This window comes from Trachypithecus francoisi, unplaced genomic scaffold, assembly GCF_009764315.1.
Source record: "Trachypithecus francoisi isolate TF-2019V2 unplaced genomic scaffold, Tfra_2.0 Lachesis_group20, whole genome shotgun sequence".
NCBI lineage: Eukaryota > Metazoa > Chordata > Mammalia > Primates > Cercopithecidae > Trachypithecus > Trachypithecus francoisi.
In genome coordinates this window covers 3,749,789-3,765,419 of record NW_022681466.1, presented here as the reverse complement: position 1 = coordinate 3,765,419, position 15,631 = coordinate 3,749,789, and the positions used below count along the sequence as shown (strand labels likewise).

The 15,631-nt window shown below is 47.3% G+C and overlaps 1 long non-coding RNA gene across 1 annotated transcript in view; it reads left to right on the top strand.

Moving 5' to 3' along the window:
• The window catches only part of LOC117066611, a 188,782-nt gene extending 173,412 nt beyond the window's left edge, over positions 1 to 15,370 (top strand). Inside the window, exon 3 of the long non-coding RNA XR_004430410.1 lies at positions 13,864 to 15,370. This is a non-coding gene — a long non-coding RNA (uncharacterized LOC117066611). The remainder of the gene's footprint in view (positions 1 to 13,863) is intronic.
• The last annotated feature ends 261 nt before the right edge of the window (positions 15,371 to 15,631 follow it).

The window sequence follows — 15,631 nt, the reverse complement described above, 5'->3', positions numbered from 1 at the left end:
ATGGTGGCTAATTTTTGTATTTTTTGTAGAGGATCCAGGTGGGAGGATCACTTAAGCCTGGGAGATGGAGGTTGCAGTGAGCCAAGATGGCACCATTTTACTCCAGCCAGGGCTACAGAGTGAGACCCTGTCTCCAAAGAGAAAGAGAAGTTGAAGGCTTTCTGTAATAGTTTGAGTAGTGATCTCCCAAAATTCATGTCCATCTAGAATCTCAGAATCTAACCTTATTTGGAAATAGTGCCTTTGCACATGTAATTAGCTAAGGATCTTGAGATGAAATCATCCTGGATTCAGGTCCTAAATCCAGTGACACATCCTTAGAAGAGAAGAAGACAGAAAGGAAGGCACTATGAAGATGGAGCAGAGATTGGAGTGGTGCATCCACAAGTAAAGGAATGCTGAGGATTGACTGCAGAAGTCAGGAGAGAGGCAGGGGACAGATTCTCCCCTAAAACTACCAGAAGGAATCAACCCTCTCCATACTTTGATTTTGGCCCTCTGGCCTCTGGAACTGTGAGAGAATAAGTTCTCTCATAGTTTTAAGCCATCAGTTTGTACTGACTTGAAATGGCAGCCCTAGTAAACTAATACACCACCCAACCTTGAGAGACAGATATGAGTAAGGAGGCAAAAATAACCATGCTTTGAGGGTTATTTTTGCAGCCCAATCCCCAACCCCCCACCTCAAGTCTGTTTCTCCCGTGTTTCTCGGGAGAAACAGACTTGAGGTGGGGGGTTGGGGAATTGCGCTGCATGGTAAGGAGATTGGACTCGTTCATTTGTTAGTGGGCAGGGTCTGCAGGCCAGCTGCCCCATGGTGCCAGGATGAGTTGTGTATAGAGTCTTTTTGCCAGGAACCTTGGGGGTTCTCAGAGCCCAGAAGGATGCCAGCTCTGGACCCCCTGCTCTGTTTGACCTCCTCTACTAAATTTCCACCAGTTACTGCATCTTTATTCATAGAAAGGGATCAAACCATCCTTAACACTCATACCACTCTGCAAATAAATGTGTAACTTATACAATGACAGAAGGAATTATAAGATGCTTACTATTAGAAAAATGTATAAAAGCAATGGAAATACTTAGGAACCATACTTAGTTATAGGATGTTAATCTTTTATCATTAAGTAATAGTTCAATATTTTCTTGATTGTTTAGTATTTCATTGTAGGAACATGACATGGTTATTTTTTAAGTTTTTTATGTTTCCAACATTTTTTTCCCTTTTGCTGTAAAGTAAGGCTCTGATGACAATCCTTGCAGCAAAAATGTTATTTTTATCTGTACTAGCTTCCTGAAGCTAATGTAGTAAGTTACCACAAACTTGGTGGTTTAGAGCAACACAGATTTTTCTCTTGTAGCTCTGGAGGCCAGAAGTCTGACTGAGACTTCTGGAGCTAAAACCAAGTCATTGTCAGTAGGGCAGGTTTCTTTTGGAGGCTTTAGGGGATAATTGTTTTTTTGCTTCTGATGACTGCTGGCATTCTTTGGCTTGGAGCCACATCACTCCATCTCTGCCTTTGTGGAGTTCTCCTCTCTGTAGTCAAGTCTCCCTCTGCCTTCTTCTTATATGAACTCTTGTAGCTACATTTAGGGTCCATCTGGATAATCCAGGATAATCTCCCCATCTCAAGACCTTTAACTTAATTCCATCTGCCAAGTTCCTTTTACCGTATACCATAAGGTAACATTCATACATAGCAGGGATTAGAACATGGCTGTCTTTTATTAGGGAGTGGAGGGGAGCAAGAGCTTGTGCCATTATTCAGCTCATCACCATATTCATGACTATTTTCTCACAATAAATTCCTAAAAGTGGACCTAGAAGGAGAAAGGGCCATCCTTAGGTTGCATGACATATTCAGTGGTCAGTAGATAGTACTCGTGTCTTTTTGTTGCTGTTCCTTTAAGAGCCTTTCTTAGCTCTCCTAAGAGTCAGATCGGATGGGGAGGTGGAGTGTACATTGAAACCCCCATTACAGGAATCATTTAAAGTTAGCCTCTAGGAAGCTCGGGGCTAATGAGATAATTCCCATTAGGAGAGGAAGGAAATGAAGGTAGCCTGACATCCTTTCTGTCTCTAATTTATATGATTCACTGAAACCTCCCCCTCTTCCCCCGCAACCCCCTCCTTCGGCCGCCCCTTTGAATTCTGGTTCCCTGTCCACCGCCTCTGCCAGCCAGGGCTCTGGTTTTTAGCAAGCCCCAGCATGCCTGGGAGCCCAGGAGGGTTGCCTTCCGCTGAGACGAGGCATTCGGGCTCTTTTCTTGGCAGCTGTGCCAGAGAATCTACTCTTTGCCTCCTTCCTCTCTTTTCCCAGAGCCTTGCCCAGCTCTCCCCACCCCCACCCCTGCCCCAACAGGGATGGAACTCTTGCCTATAGGACCACAGAAAGAGAAAGGCTCTCAGCAGAACACTGGCAGGCTCAGGGGACTTAGGGGCCAAAGCTGCAGAGAGGTTTTGTTTGCTTCCTTCCCCTAACCCCCAGTACTTTTTAGGGGGAGGAGAAAGAGAGAGAGAGAGAGAAACAAGAAAACAAGAGAACAAGAGAGAGATCATTCTCTTCCTGTTTTGCTCTGCTGCCTACACTTTTGGTCAAAGTTCTCTGCAAACATGAAAATCCAGTTTGGGTCTTTAATTAGAAAAGTGTGAAGTCTCCCAAAAACTTTAGGGTTTTGAAGTTCAGATTAAACCCTGTAAACACATTTAGGGGCTGGAGAGAGAGAGAGAGAGAGAACCCGAGAAGAGCAGAAAGGAGAGCCCAGTCTCATCTGCTCATCTATCATATTGCTATCAGCTGTTACCCATTTCATTTATTGGACACCCCCTTTCTTGTCTCAGACCTGCTGGGAGCAAATCTAATACCCACCAACCCCATGCCCAAGAAGGGTCTCTGGCATTCAGAGGGCAGCATGGCTCTTCCTAGCCCCTGGTTTACTTCTTTTCTTCCTCTCACCCTCCCAGAGGGAGGCCATATGGTGGAGTCTTCCGAGTCAGGGCCAAGGGCCAGAGCGGCTCTGGCCCTGGGGACAGTCCAGCAGCCCTGATGTGCCGTGTGGGTGGCCTGTTCTGTGAACTTGCTGCCTGACCTCCCCGTGCCTCTGAGAGTCCAGCTGCAGCCTTGGGTAAGAGCCTGGCCCCGCCGTGATGGGAGGGTGCCGAGGCCCAGCTCCCCTGCTCACCTTGGCACAGATACCACAAGCTGGCCAGGCCATGCGGGGCCAGGACCAGGCAGAACAGACAGAGCCCCCATAAGCATTGTTTCCAGTTGAGTTGGCCTATCTTGGCTCATAAGACTGTGGTGTCTTTAATGAGAGTGAGACAGACAGACAAACCAGGGGTTCAAGGAAGAGAGAACACAAATTAGAAAGATGAAAGATACAAGGGAAAGATATAGGAGTTGGATTTCCATGTAAGGTAGCATGAAATAATAGGCAAGCTAGAGTTTGGATTAGTCTTAGCTGTTTTGGAATCATGTCTTTACCAGTAGCTGAGCTAAATCATTCATGGTGAGGGCGTTTTAGGGCCCTGATCATGACTCCTGCCTTCATTACCTCCTTCCTCCCTGCTCATGGACACAAGTTCTCAGAACTTTTAGGGGTGGTTGAGGGAATATGGAAGGAGGCAAGGTAAGGGTTAATCTAAATGTTACAAACAATTTATTGATTTAAAAAGGAAAAGAAAAAGAGTAATGGAAGATGGATCTGGGCTTTATTGTACATTTTTTAGGAATGGTTTATAGCAGAAAAATAACCATGGAAGTGGCTTAATGTCCTTCCTCTTCAGAAAGGTGCTGACTGTATTTTTGAAATGGAGATAATGCCATAGGGAAATAGAGTAATAAGAACAAATAGGCCAGGCATGGTGGCTCACGCCTGCAATCCCAGCACTTTGGGAGGCTGAGGCAGGCGGATCGTGAGGTCAAGAGATCGAGACTATTCTGGCCAACATGGTGAAACCCTGTCTCTACTAAAAATACAAAAATTAGCTGGGCGAGGTGGTGAGTGCCTGTAGTAACAGCTACTTGGGAGGCTGAGGCAGGAGAATTACTTGAACCCGGGAGGTAGAGGTTGCAGTGAGCCGAGATCATGCTATTGCACTCCAGCCTGGCAACAGAAAGAGACTCCATCTCAAAAAAAGAAAAAAATTGAGTCTTTCGTACTTAACTCAGTCCTCACAACAAGCCTAGAAATTATCCCTGTTTTACAGATGGGCTCAAGAGATTTGAGGTAACTTGCCCAGGAGCCTACCACTGCTAAGAGGCTAACTAACCCAGGACTGGAACCCTGATCTGACTTCGTATCAGTAAGCTGTGGGATCTCTGAGGATTACCACCTGAAGTGTTTTCCCATTGGCAGGAATGAGTGGGTTCGTGTTCTAAGGGCCTCCCATGCTTTAAGATGACTAGCTTGTGTTGCTCACGATCCATTCATTTGTTCATTTGTTCATTCATTCATTCGTTTGCCTCTTCATTGCCAGACAGTGAGCTTGGTACCCTCAGTACAAGAAGGAAAACATGGCTGCTACTGCAGCCTGCAGCTGACCACATCGACTTGCACTACCGGGCTGGGGAACATCAGGAGGTGAGCAGACTGCCAGCACCCACAGTCTGAGGATACATGCTCTTTCTCTCCCATATCAATGGGCAGTCCTGCTCGGTGACCCAGATCCAAACAACTTAGAGGTCCCACTGTGTCCTCACTGCAGACTGACCGCTGGCTCTCAAACATCTCGGTGGGCAGTAGAGGCCAACAGGGAACTTTAGGGACCAAGGGAAGAGGACCTGGCAGTTTATGCCTCATGAGGAGAGAGTGGAACCAGCGACCTTCTCTCTGGACTCTTACTCCTGGCCTGATTCCCAAAGGGGAGAAGAGCTCCTGCCTGGTCTCAAAGTCACTGTTTCTCTCTCTCCCTCGACCCTCATTGTTGCAGTAGGGCCAGGACTCTGTCTGGCCAGGTCCCCCACTTGCTGTTAAATGGGTCATCTGAAGAAAGAGAAGGAAAGGCTTTATGATTGGCTGTTGGATGGCCCCTGAGGGACATAGTGCATGATAAGGAGAGGGCAGAAGGGAGTCTGGGACCAGGGTACCTATTATCTTTAAAGTCCATCTTTTGGCACAGTCCACCGGGACAAACAAGGGATCCAGGTCGGCTGGTTCGGGAGGGTCTTTGATCTACCTATAAGTTAATGCTTTTCAATGGAGAACCGCAAAGCAGCCCCACCCAGGGCCTCGGAGATAACAGGCTGGTGCAATCACAAACCACCGGCCTCTTGATAATGCCGGGTTTTATTGAGGCCTGGTTTTTGCCCAATGGGAACACATCCGGCAAGCATCAAAGGGAGCAGGCGTCACCCTGTGCAAAGAATCGTGGGCCCTCAGGTGCGTGCACCTTGGGTTGTGTGTGTGGCTGTGTGTGCACAAGCTGGCCCGTTGGCAATTACCTTTCTGTAGATCAGAGGCCACCAGCCCCAGAGGGGCCTCGACAACCCATGAACTCTGTTCCCTCATTCTGGATGGTCCAGCTCCTAAGATATTCTTGAAAATGGTAACTTAGCATCTTAAGTAGGAGGGTTACTCTTGTGTCGTTGAGTCCCTGACTCGACATCCCAAAGGCAGTTGGTGTGAGAAGTTTAGGGGTGAGGTGAAGTGGACACTCAGAGGAGGCAAAACCTAAAAGCTTAGTTCCTTTGCAGCCCTTTGAAGGTTTTTGCGTGGAAAGTTGCCCTTTGACAATGGAAGAGTTAACGGGTGAACTGGGGAAGCTGTGGTCCTGGGGGAAGGGTCATCCTCACTCACCCCCAGGCTGTGCCTCTTGGCTGCCTCATATTTTATCTGGGCAGTCAGGATGCTGTGCACTGCGTATTGGCCTCTGGAGACCAGAGCAGAGAAGCACCACAATACAAACAGAACATCTGGAAGCTTTTTAAGGTTTGTTTTTTTAACACGTTTGCAAGAGTCAGGACATTTGCACACGAGGTTTACTGGCTGGAGGGAACCCAGGGACTTGAGTAAAGTGGGAGATCTCTTTGACTTTGTGAGGAGGGGGTGGTGAGGGTAAGGAAAGGAAGGTGGGCTGGGTGCAGTGGCTCACACCTGTAATCCCAACACTTTGGGAGGCTGAGGCAGGTGGATCACAAGGTCAGGAGTTCGAGACCAGCCTGGCCAACATGGTGGAACCCCCGTCTCTACTAAAAATATAAAAATTAGCCGGGCGTGGTGGCACGTGCCTGTAATCCCAGCTACTCAGGAGGCTGAGGCAGGAGAATCGCTTGAACTCAGGAGGTGGAGGTTGCAGTGAGCCTGGGTGACAAGAGCGAAACAACGTCTCGAAAAAAGAAAGAAAAAGGAAGGTGGGAACACTGGAAGCAACAAGGCCCTATATTCTTCAGACTCACTTGTTGTAGTGACCTGTTGGAAATCCTTAGGCACAGAAGAGGAACCTGGAACAGAATCCTGGGTTCCTTGTCTTTCTGGTCTTGCTGGTATGGAGCAATTGGATTTCTTCTTCCTTGTCCCAATCAGCTGCAGTAAAAGGACTGAAAGAATAGAAAGCAAATCCCTTGGGAAAGAATGGACATGCTGGCGCTAAGGCCTCTGGGAGATACATTGGGAGTTGGCTTTTTCTGTATGCTTTATACACTGGTACCTGTTCCTTTGTCTTTCCATCTGGGCTAGCCAGGTGGGGCTGAAAATGCAGAGTGCAGGGAAGCCGTTGATCCTGGTCCTGCAGTGACTTGGTGCACCTGAGAGAGTGAGAGTCCGCTTCTTCCTTTTCTTCTCCTCTTCTCGATACCCTCCTTGCCTCCCCCTACTGACATCCTGGACTTAATGATTTAGGCCAAGGGAAACAAGGAAAAGCTCGGCTCAGCATTTTAGCAGAGCAGGCTGGGAATGAAATCATGAAGAAAAAAGTCAGTCCTGGCAGGAGAAAGAATTTATATGGGACTTAATCTTTCTTTTTAAGGAGAGGGCATCTGCTTATTCATCCCTCCCTCATTCTTGGTCGCTGGTTTCTCATTTAATTCTTCCTTCTCCACTCTACCTCCATTATGGCCCCATTGCCAAGCTTATTGTCAGGGCTCCATGAAATACATGTGAACTCTGTGCTTGCTCAGAGAGTATCCTTGTGCCCATGGAGTTTATCTTGAAAGAGGCTCACAGTCACATGGCTGCCTTTATTAAGACAGTTCTTTTCGTGGGATGAGCTAATGCTTAGTACCTTGTGGGAGCTGGCTTATTGTGTGCTGTTTATTAGGGGAGGAAACTGAGGCTTTGTGTGGTTATTTATGTGAGAGACTGAAAGGTGTCCACCCTGTTCTTATGGGAAATGAGGTGACACAGCTGCCAGGAATTCCACCCCGTCTAGTCACCCATCTGGCAGGTACAACATTGGTTCCCAAGTCTACCCCAGCCACTCTTATTACAGTTTTTGCTTTGGAACCTCTTATGTCCTGCTCACAATCAGGGTTCAGTACCTTCACCAGCTCGGAGCACACAGTTCCTCTTGTGGTTGGCTTGCTCTCTGCAATGAGCAATTCTTAACGTTGGCTCATCATTGCACTCAGCCAGGGAGTTTTCACTGCTGTCCCCGTCCTGCCCTCATAGATTCTGCCTTAACTGGGTTGGGATGAGGCTGAGACAGTGGAATTTTGAAGAGCTTGCTAGGTGATTCTATAGCATAGCCAAGATGAAGAAAGAATCACTCCTCTGAGACAGTGTTTCTACACTGAGGACAATTTTGCTCCCCGCTCTCCCTATCCCAGGCATACCCCAATGTCTGAGACATTTTTGATGATCACGCCTAGGATTGGGTTGGGGGTGTGGCTCTGGCATCTAGTGAGTAGAGGCTGGGGATGGCACTGAATATCGCACAATGCACAGGACAGTCTCCCACAACCAAGAATTGTCCAGCCCCGAGCATGCCTAGTTGAGAAATCTTGCTCTAGACTAGTCGTTCTCACACTTGAGCTTGCATCAGAATCACCTGGAGAGCTTATTAAAGCAAATTGCTGGGCTGCACTCTCAGAGTTTTTTATTCAGTAAATCTGGAGTGGAGTTCAGGAATTTGCATTCCTAACAAGTTCCCAGGTGATGTCAAGTTTGTTGATCAGGGTTATAGTTTGAGAACCGTTGTCTCTGAGTGACTCTGAATCCTACTTACCTTGATCTGTGATATATTGTACCCATGATGATTACTAAAAATCCAAGACAACGGACTGAGCACGGTGGTTCATGCCTGTAATCCTAGCACCTTGGGAGGCCGAGGCAGGTGGATCACTTGAGGCCAGAAGTTCGAGACCAGCCTGGCCAATATGGTGAAACCCCATGTCTACTAAGAATTGAAAAAATTAGCTGGGCATGGTTTTACACACCTGTAATTCCAGATACTCGGGAGGCTGAGGCAGGAGAATCACTTGAACCTGGGAGGCAGAGGTTGTAGTGAGCTGAGATCGTGCCACTGCACTCCAGCCTGGGTGAGACTCTGTCTAAAAAAAAAAAAAAAAAGGAAAATCCAAGACAACACAACAATGACTAAACTAAGACAGAAGAGCATTTCTCTCTCACATAGAAATCCAGAGGGAGTCCACTGAAGGCTAGTGTGATAGCTGTGAAATGGTCAGACATCCGGACTCCCATCTTTTTGTTAGACCATCTGACTGCATGCCTTTCATTTTCCATGTCCCTCAGAGTCCAAGATGATTGCTGGAGTGCCAGCCATCATGTCCTCATTGCAAGCAGAAGATAGTAAAGGCAGGCAAGTAAAAACTGGGCTCCTTCCAGCACCTTTTGAAGCAGCCTCCCCAGAAGTCCTGCAACACTTCTGTTTACGTCTCCTTGGCCAGATCTTGGTCATGTGGTCATAGCTAACTGTGAGGAAGGCTGGGAAATGTAGTCTTTTTTTTTTTTTTTTTTTTACTGTGGGCTGCAACGTGTGAACTCCAAATTAGAGTTCTGTTACTAAGAGGAAAAGGTAGAATAGATACGGCAATGGGCAACTAACAGATTATGCTCATCCGTGCACACCTACTCTTTCCTAAGGGTTGTGGTGTATTTGGCATCTACCATGGGCCAGCTGCTTTTCACGTATTATCTCATTTAATCCTAAGAGCTTTGCAAGGTGGATGATAATATCTCTATTTTGCAATGATGAAACTGAGGCTTTCAGAGATGAAGCCACCTGCCCAAGTTACAGTCAGCAAATGGTTTAATTTAACATCCCACTTCTTGCCGATGCTCTCACAGACCTGCTCTTTTCTTGCTGAGGCTGCAGGGTGTTGGTTTGACCTTTCTAAGCTAAATTCCGGATCCCACCCCTTTTGCCCAGCTCCCCTTCACTGTTACCCATATCCCTCCTGTGATACTCTCTTCAAAAGACTCTGGGAAAATACAGACACTGTATTGACAAGATTAGTTTCTTATTGCTGGTGTGATAAATGACCACAAACTCAGTGCTCAGAATTGAATTGGAGGATACCCAGCAGGTGTCCACAGCTCCATGTTGGGGGAGAAATTCCCACACATTTGGTCACCAGCATCTTCCGTGTTGATTGTCGTAGGGTGAGAGCAGAGGAAGAGCACGGTTGGAGAGAGTTTTCCCTGCACGGTCACGATGAGGGTCCAGAGGGACTGACAAGAAGATGGTTCTCCAGCTCACAGATCTCAGGGAAACACGTTTAGTGGTTTATTTTAAAGGCTGTTACAAAGGCTACAGGTGAAGAGATGCATGGGGTGAGGTGTGGAGGAAGGGGTGTGGAGCTTCCATGCTGCTCCTGGATGTTCCACCCTCTAGGAACCTCCATGTACTCAGCTATCTGGAAGCTTCCCAGAGAACCCTGTCCTCTTGGGGTTTAATGGAAGCTTCATGACATCAGCATTCCTTCCCCCAGGGTATAGGGCGGGTCCCTCTCTGGGGAGGGTCTCAAGACCTATAGTCAGAAAGGTGGGGAAGATTAGTCCTGCCCTGGGGAAGGATAGTGGCTTAAAACAACACAAATTCATTCTTTACAGTTCTGGAGACCAGCTTCACTGAGCAAAAGTCCAGGCATCTGTGGGGCTTCCTTCTGGAAGTTCTAGGGGAGAATCTGTTTTCTTCGACCCCTTCCTTGAATCCTGCCAACCTCTTGCTTCCATTATCACACTGCCTACTACCTCTCCGGGATCAGATCTCCCTCTGCCTCCCTCTTACAAAGACCATTGGGATCACAGTTAGGGCCTACCTGGATAGTCCAGGCCAACTTCTCAAGATCCTTACTCACATCTGCACAGGTCCTTTTGCTGTACGAGGTAGGATTCACCGCTTGCAGGGATCAGGATGTGGACATCTTTGGGGGCTACTATTCAGCCCCTCACAGGAGCCCTCTTGCTACTATTCTTCCATTTCTTGTCCCCATCTTTTTTTCCAAACACAGAATGTACATAGATTTCACTTCTGTCTGGGTTTTTTTTTTTTTTAAAGAGGCCAGAAACGTGGTCTACAGGGCAAGGCAAAGTGTTGGGAGGGTTTGTCTAATCAGCTTCCAGTGGCCACAGCAACAGACATGAAAACATTCAAGTGGAAACGACCTAGGGGTGGAGGGGAGTGGAGGGAAGGATCCTGCCCTAGAGGGGCCTGTGTCACCTCAGCCAGGTGGCTTAACCTGTGGAGTGATGTATGATGGAGAAGCATAATCAGTAGTTATGGTAGTTCCGTAGCGAGCTTTGCAAAGCTTCCCTGTAATTCTAGGGGATCAGATCTCTAGATGCCTTCTAATTCCTGTGCCTCCTATGGTCTTTCTCTAGGCTAATAGAGGTGTGTCTTTAGTGGAATACAAATGCTATATCTAGAAGAGCTAGATTTGTGAGGAGGAGGGAGAGTTAGGTTCTGCTTATGGCCTAACCTCGTTTTCCTCCCCTGTGTGGATTTCCTCATCACCCCCACACTCCCCTTGGTTGGGCCAGCCCTGCTGGGACGAGAGTCTGGGGTGTTGTATGTTTTGCTTTTTATTTTATTTTGCAAATGCCTCACAGCATTCCCCTCTGTGTTTAATGTCCCACTGCCAAGTGCATGCAGTTGCCCGGCAACAAGAAGGAAGTCCCTATGTGATTCACCCGACTGTTGCCAATTAATTTGCGAGCTGCATGCGTCTCCCAGGGGAAAAGCGCTCTCTCTGAGATAGCTCAGAGGGCCACTGCACAAGCGGAGAAATGAAACCAGAGGAAGGTCAGCAGAACTTTGGGTTTGTGTGGGGTGTTTTCAGGTCCACATGAAAGGGTGTGTCCAGAGGACCCTGGCAACACCTGTGGCAAAGGCTCCTGGCTTCCTTCTTGGCCACCAATCAGAGAGCTGCCCAGAGCGAACAAACACTTCTGTGTCTGAGGTGCACGTTGGTTGCCTTTTTGGATTTTCATCCTTTTATTTTTTAATCGACTCTAAAATGCAGACTCTCCTGTCCCAGTTCATCTGCAGAGAAATATCTTGGACCATTGTCTTCTCGTCAGTCCCTCCTGGGCTCTCATCATGACTGTGCAGGGAAAACTCTTTCCAACCATGCTTTTCCTCTGCTCTCACACTGCAACAACCAACACGGACGATGTCGGTGACTGAATGTGTGCAGGTTTTTCCCTGACACCAATTCAACTCTGATACCATCTGCCTGGACATAGCATCAGATCCCATGGTTGAGGACTCAGTACCTAAGACTGCCCCCTCCTCCCCAGACACCAGTTGCCAGTCCGGGCCTCTGGAACTTCTCACCGACCAGCTTCAAGTTGGGGTTCCCATGACTCCCCTCTTTGGGTTCAATTAATTTGCTGGAGCAGCTCACAGAACTCAGGGAAACCCATTTAGTGGTTTATTCTAAAAGCTGTTACAAAGGATACAGGTGAAGAGATGCATAGGATGAGGTGTGGGGGAAGGGGCGCGGGGCTTCCCTGTGCTCCCTGGATGCTTCACCCTCCAGGAGCTTCCACGTGCCCAGCTGTCTGGACGCTCCCTGAAGAACCCTGACCTCTTGAGGTTTCATGGAAGCTTCATGACATCAGCATTCCTTCCCCAAGGTATAGGGCAGGTCCCTCTCTGGGGAGGGCCTCAAGACCCATAGTCAGAAAGGTGGGAAAGATTAGAGTTCTGTCTTGGAGCAGGTGTAAGGAGTGCAGGAGAGGAGGGATACTGTTTCCTGAGGCCCAACGTTATAGCAAAAGACTGTAACAAGGGCTATGGGAGTTATGAGCTAGCAACTTTGGATGAAAACCCGTGTGTGTGTGTGTGTGTGTATAAAATAACACCACAGTGTCACTGTCTCATCTCTGGTCACTAGCCCTTCTCTGTGGGTTTCCTGGCCGTTGAACACATCTCCACCAGGGCCTCAGCTAGAGCCCTTGTGAAGGAGAGTTCCTTTGCACCAGGTTAAGCAGGGCCCCCAGGTCTTTTGAGGGACAGAAGGGGGCCTGTTGGTTTCCGAATGTCCCCAGAATCTGTGGTGCATTTCCCTCAAGGCCTTGCTGTCCTCTGGCCCCATGCTTGCCTAAGGAAACCTTCGATCCATGCTATGTCTCTGTTATGACCTGTGAGGGTGGGGTTTGCCTGTCTGTTTGATTCCTGTATCCACAGCATCTAATCCAATATGGTACTTCTGAATGCATGGATTTGTGGTTGCCCAGGTATTCCTTGTGGATTGATAGTGATTGCTAGAATCAGAGACCCAGAGGGCAGTCTCTTTCGTAAGGCCTGTGTTATCTAGATCGTGAATAGGCCTGACATGGCTTGGCTTTGTGTCCCCACCCAAATCTTATCTTGAATTGTAATCCCCATAATCCCCAGGTGTGGAGGGAGGAATCTGGTGGGAAGTGATTGGATCATGGGGTCTGGTTCCCCCATGCTGTTCTCATGATAGTGAGTGAGTTCTTATGACATCTGATGGTTTTATAAGTGTCTGGCATTTCCCCTGCTTGCTCGTCTCTCTCCTGCCACCATGTGAGGAAGGTCCTTGCTTCCTCTTTGCCTTCTGCCACCATTGTAAGTTTCCTGAGGCCTCCCAAGCCACGTGGAACTGAGAGTCAATTTAACCTCTCTCCTTTGCAAATCACCTAGTCTTAGGTATTTCTTTATAGTGGTGTGAAAACAGACTAATACAAGGCCCCTCACTTGCATTACTGAGACTCATCAGTTTTAAAATAGGGCAGTCTCCTGAGGGCATTTGGTGCTATTCAATATATTTGTTACTCAGTAATGGAAGATTAGTAATGCTGGGGGGTGAACATCAAGGAAAGTATCATGAGTCCAAGTCCATCTTAATTTATTTGCTATCAGAATTAGGGAAGAAGAAATATATTTACTGGTGTCTTCGCATTTCCTCTGAGCTATCCACTCTGGGTAAGTTCCTAATTTATTATTAAGGGTGTTTCAGAAGCACAGAGAAGTTCCTAGTAAATCCTAAACGTTAGGATTAGGAACCAGAACCCTGCTGTTCTGTAGCAAGAACACCGGCACCCTCTGTGCCTTGGCTTTCCACTGTAAAGTAGGTGATCTGCCACCCCCATGCTCCCTGCCCCGTAAATCACATAATGGTGACCGGCTGAAAAACAGAATTTTCCACTTCCTCAGGACTGGCTGTGCTCAGTGGCATTTTAAAAAATCAGCTCTGGATATCATGGTGGGATTTGTGTAGGAGGGTTCCTGGTGATGATTCAGGGGATGGATCGTTCCTTGAGAGGTGTAAATAGTCTTCCCCACCAGCACCCCACTTAACTAAAATACTGCTTTTTGAAGTATATGTTCTGTTCAACAGCTAAAACATTATGAACCAAAGACAGTAATGTGATGTTAGCCCCTGAAAAGGCAGAAGCTAGAATATATCTCTCATGCTGTTTTTTGATCCACAGGATGGGAAGGAGGACTGATCCACGTTCCCACCAGGAAGCTTAGTGGAACCCCCTGTATGCCACCTGGACCCCCTGGAAGGACCTGGCCAAAGCTGAACCACCTCTTGAGAGGCAAGAGCTCCGGATTTGATCAAAAATTCTTGGCTGGGCATGGTGCCTCATGCCTATAATCCCAACACTTTGGGAAACCGAGGTGGGAGGATCGCTTGAGCCTGGGAGTTCAAGACCAGCCTGGGCAACATAAGGAGACCCCATCTCTAAAAAATAGTAATAATAAAATAAAAAATTAGCAGGGCATGGTGGCATGTGCCTCTAGTCCCAGCTACCCAGAAGGCTGAGGCAAGAGGATGGCTGGAGCCTGGGACATTGAGGCTGCAATGAACTGTGATTACCCCACTGCACTCCAGCCTGGGCAACAGAGCGAGAGACCCTGTCTCAAAATAATAATAATAATAATCTTATTTTGGAGAACAAAGAAACCTCTGGATTTGAGGAGCCATTTGGGTAGAAAGCAAAGACCTTCACAATGAGAAATAGTCTGTGTTGACCTGAAGGAACAGAGGGATGCATCGCTGGAGGTGACCTACAGTTGGAGAAGACTCATTATGCCAGACCTTGTCCTTCTTCCTTGTGGAAAATGTTTCCTCTGCTGCTACTGCTCATGAGACTCTTCCCCCTCCCTGTCTCAGGCAACCAAAGGGCTTTCTACCACACCCTTTCTTGCCCCCCGCCTCCCATGTCTGCTGTGCCTTTGTACTCAGCAATTCTTGTTTGCTCCATTATCTTCCAGCCGGATACAGAGTGAATAGTTAACCACACTTAGGTCAAATAGGATCTGAATTTTTGTTCCTGCTCCGTCTAAAGAGGCCAGTGTTTGTGCGTTGCAAGCAGCCTTGGAATAGTAACTCTTCTCATTTGTTTGGGATCTCATTGTATTCCTCAGCCATCAAGTTCCAGAATGATACATGGATCAGTGCAGAAGTTCATCAGGCTCTCGGACCTTAGGGCCATTGGAGAAGCCTTCAGCAGGGGAACTGATAGTGAAGGCTGGTATTCTCCATCCTCAACTTTCTTTGCTTGGATCACACATAAGTATACATTTGGAAGGGCAAAAAAATGAACACTGTTGTTCATTGCAGCCATGTTTTGTGACACAGATGCACAGTCTGCTGTGAAGACCTTCTCGCAAGTGGCAGTTGGGGGTCCATGCCAGATCATGGTGCTTCATGACAGACTAACAGCTACCAGGGATGGTGGCACTTAGTGAGGACCCTCCTCCCCCACTGTGTGCTGATGACACATACACACCTGACAATAGCTTGAGTCTTCTCTGTTCTTTTTACTCTGTGGCCACCATACACATGATTTAAAACCCTTCCTAAATATCTGTCATGGTTTACCCTTGTCCAAATGCAGAGTCAAAGCTACTTGTACTTTATTATTATTTCCAAGGCAAATAGATGGCTTGTTTTACAAAAAGAATTAAAGCTTTTGTATGTTGCAGTTGATGTGCTTGTATGAACATTTAGTGAATTCGGTGTCTTCTAAGTAGAACAATGGAGTCTTTGTGGACATCTCAGATTCATCACAAAAATGATTGAGGAGAACCTCTTGACAATGTTTAGAGCTATTGAAATTTACAGATTGTTGATGGGCTTTCACCTTTTCCTTCCTTGCTTGACACACAGTTACAGGCATTGTATTTCTTGGATTCCTACAAGTGTCAAGGAACAGAGATCCACTTACATTACTTTCATAAATGCTGGTT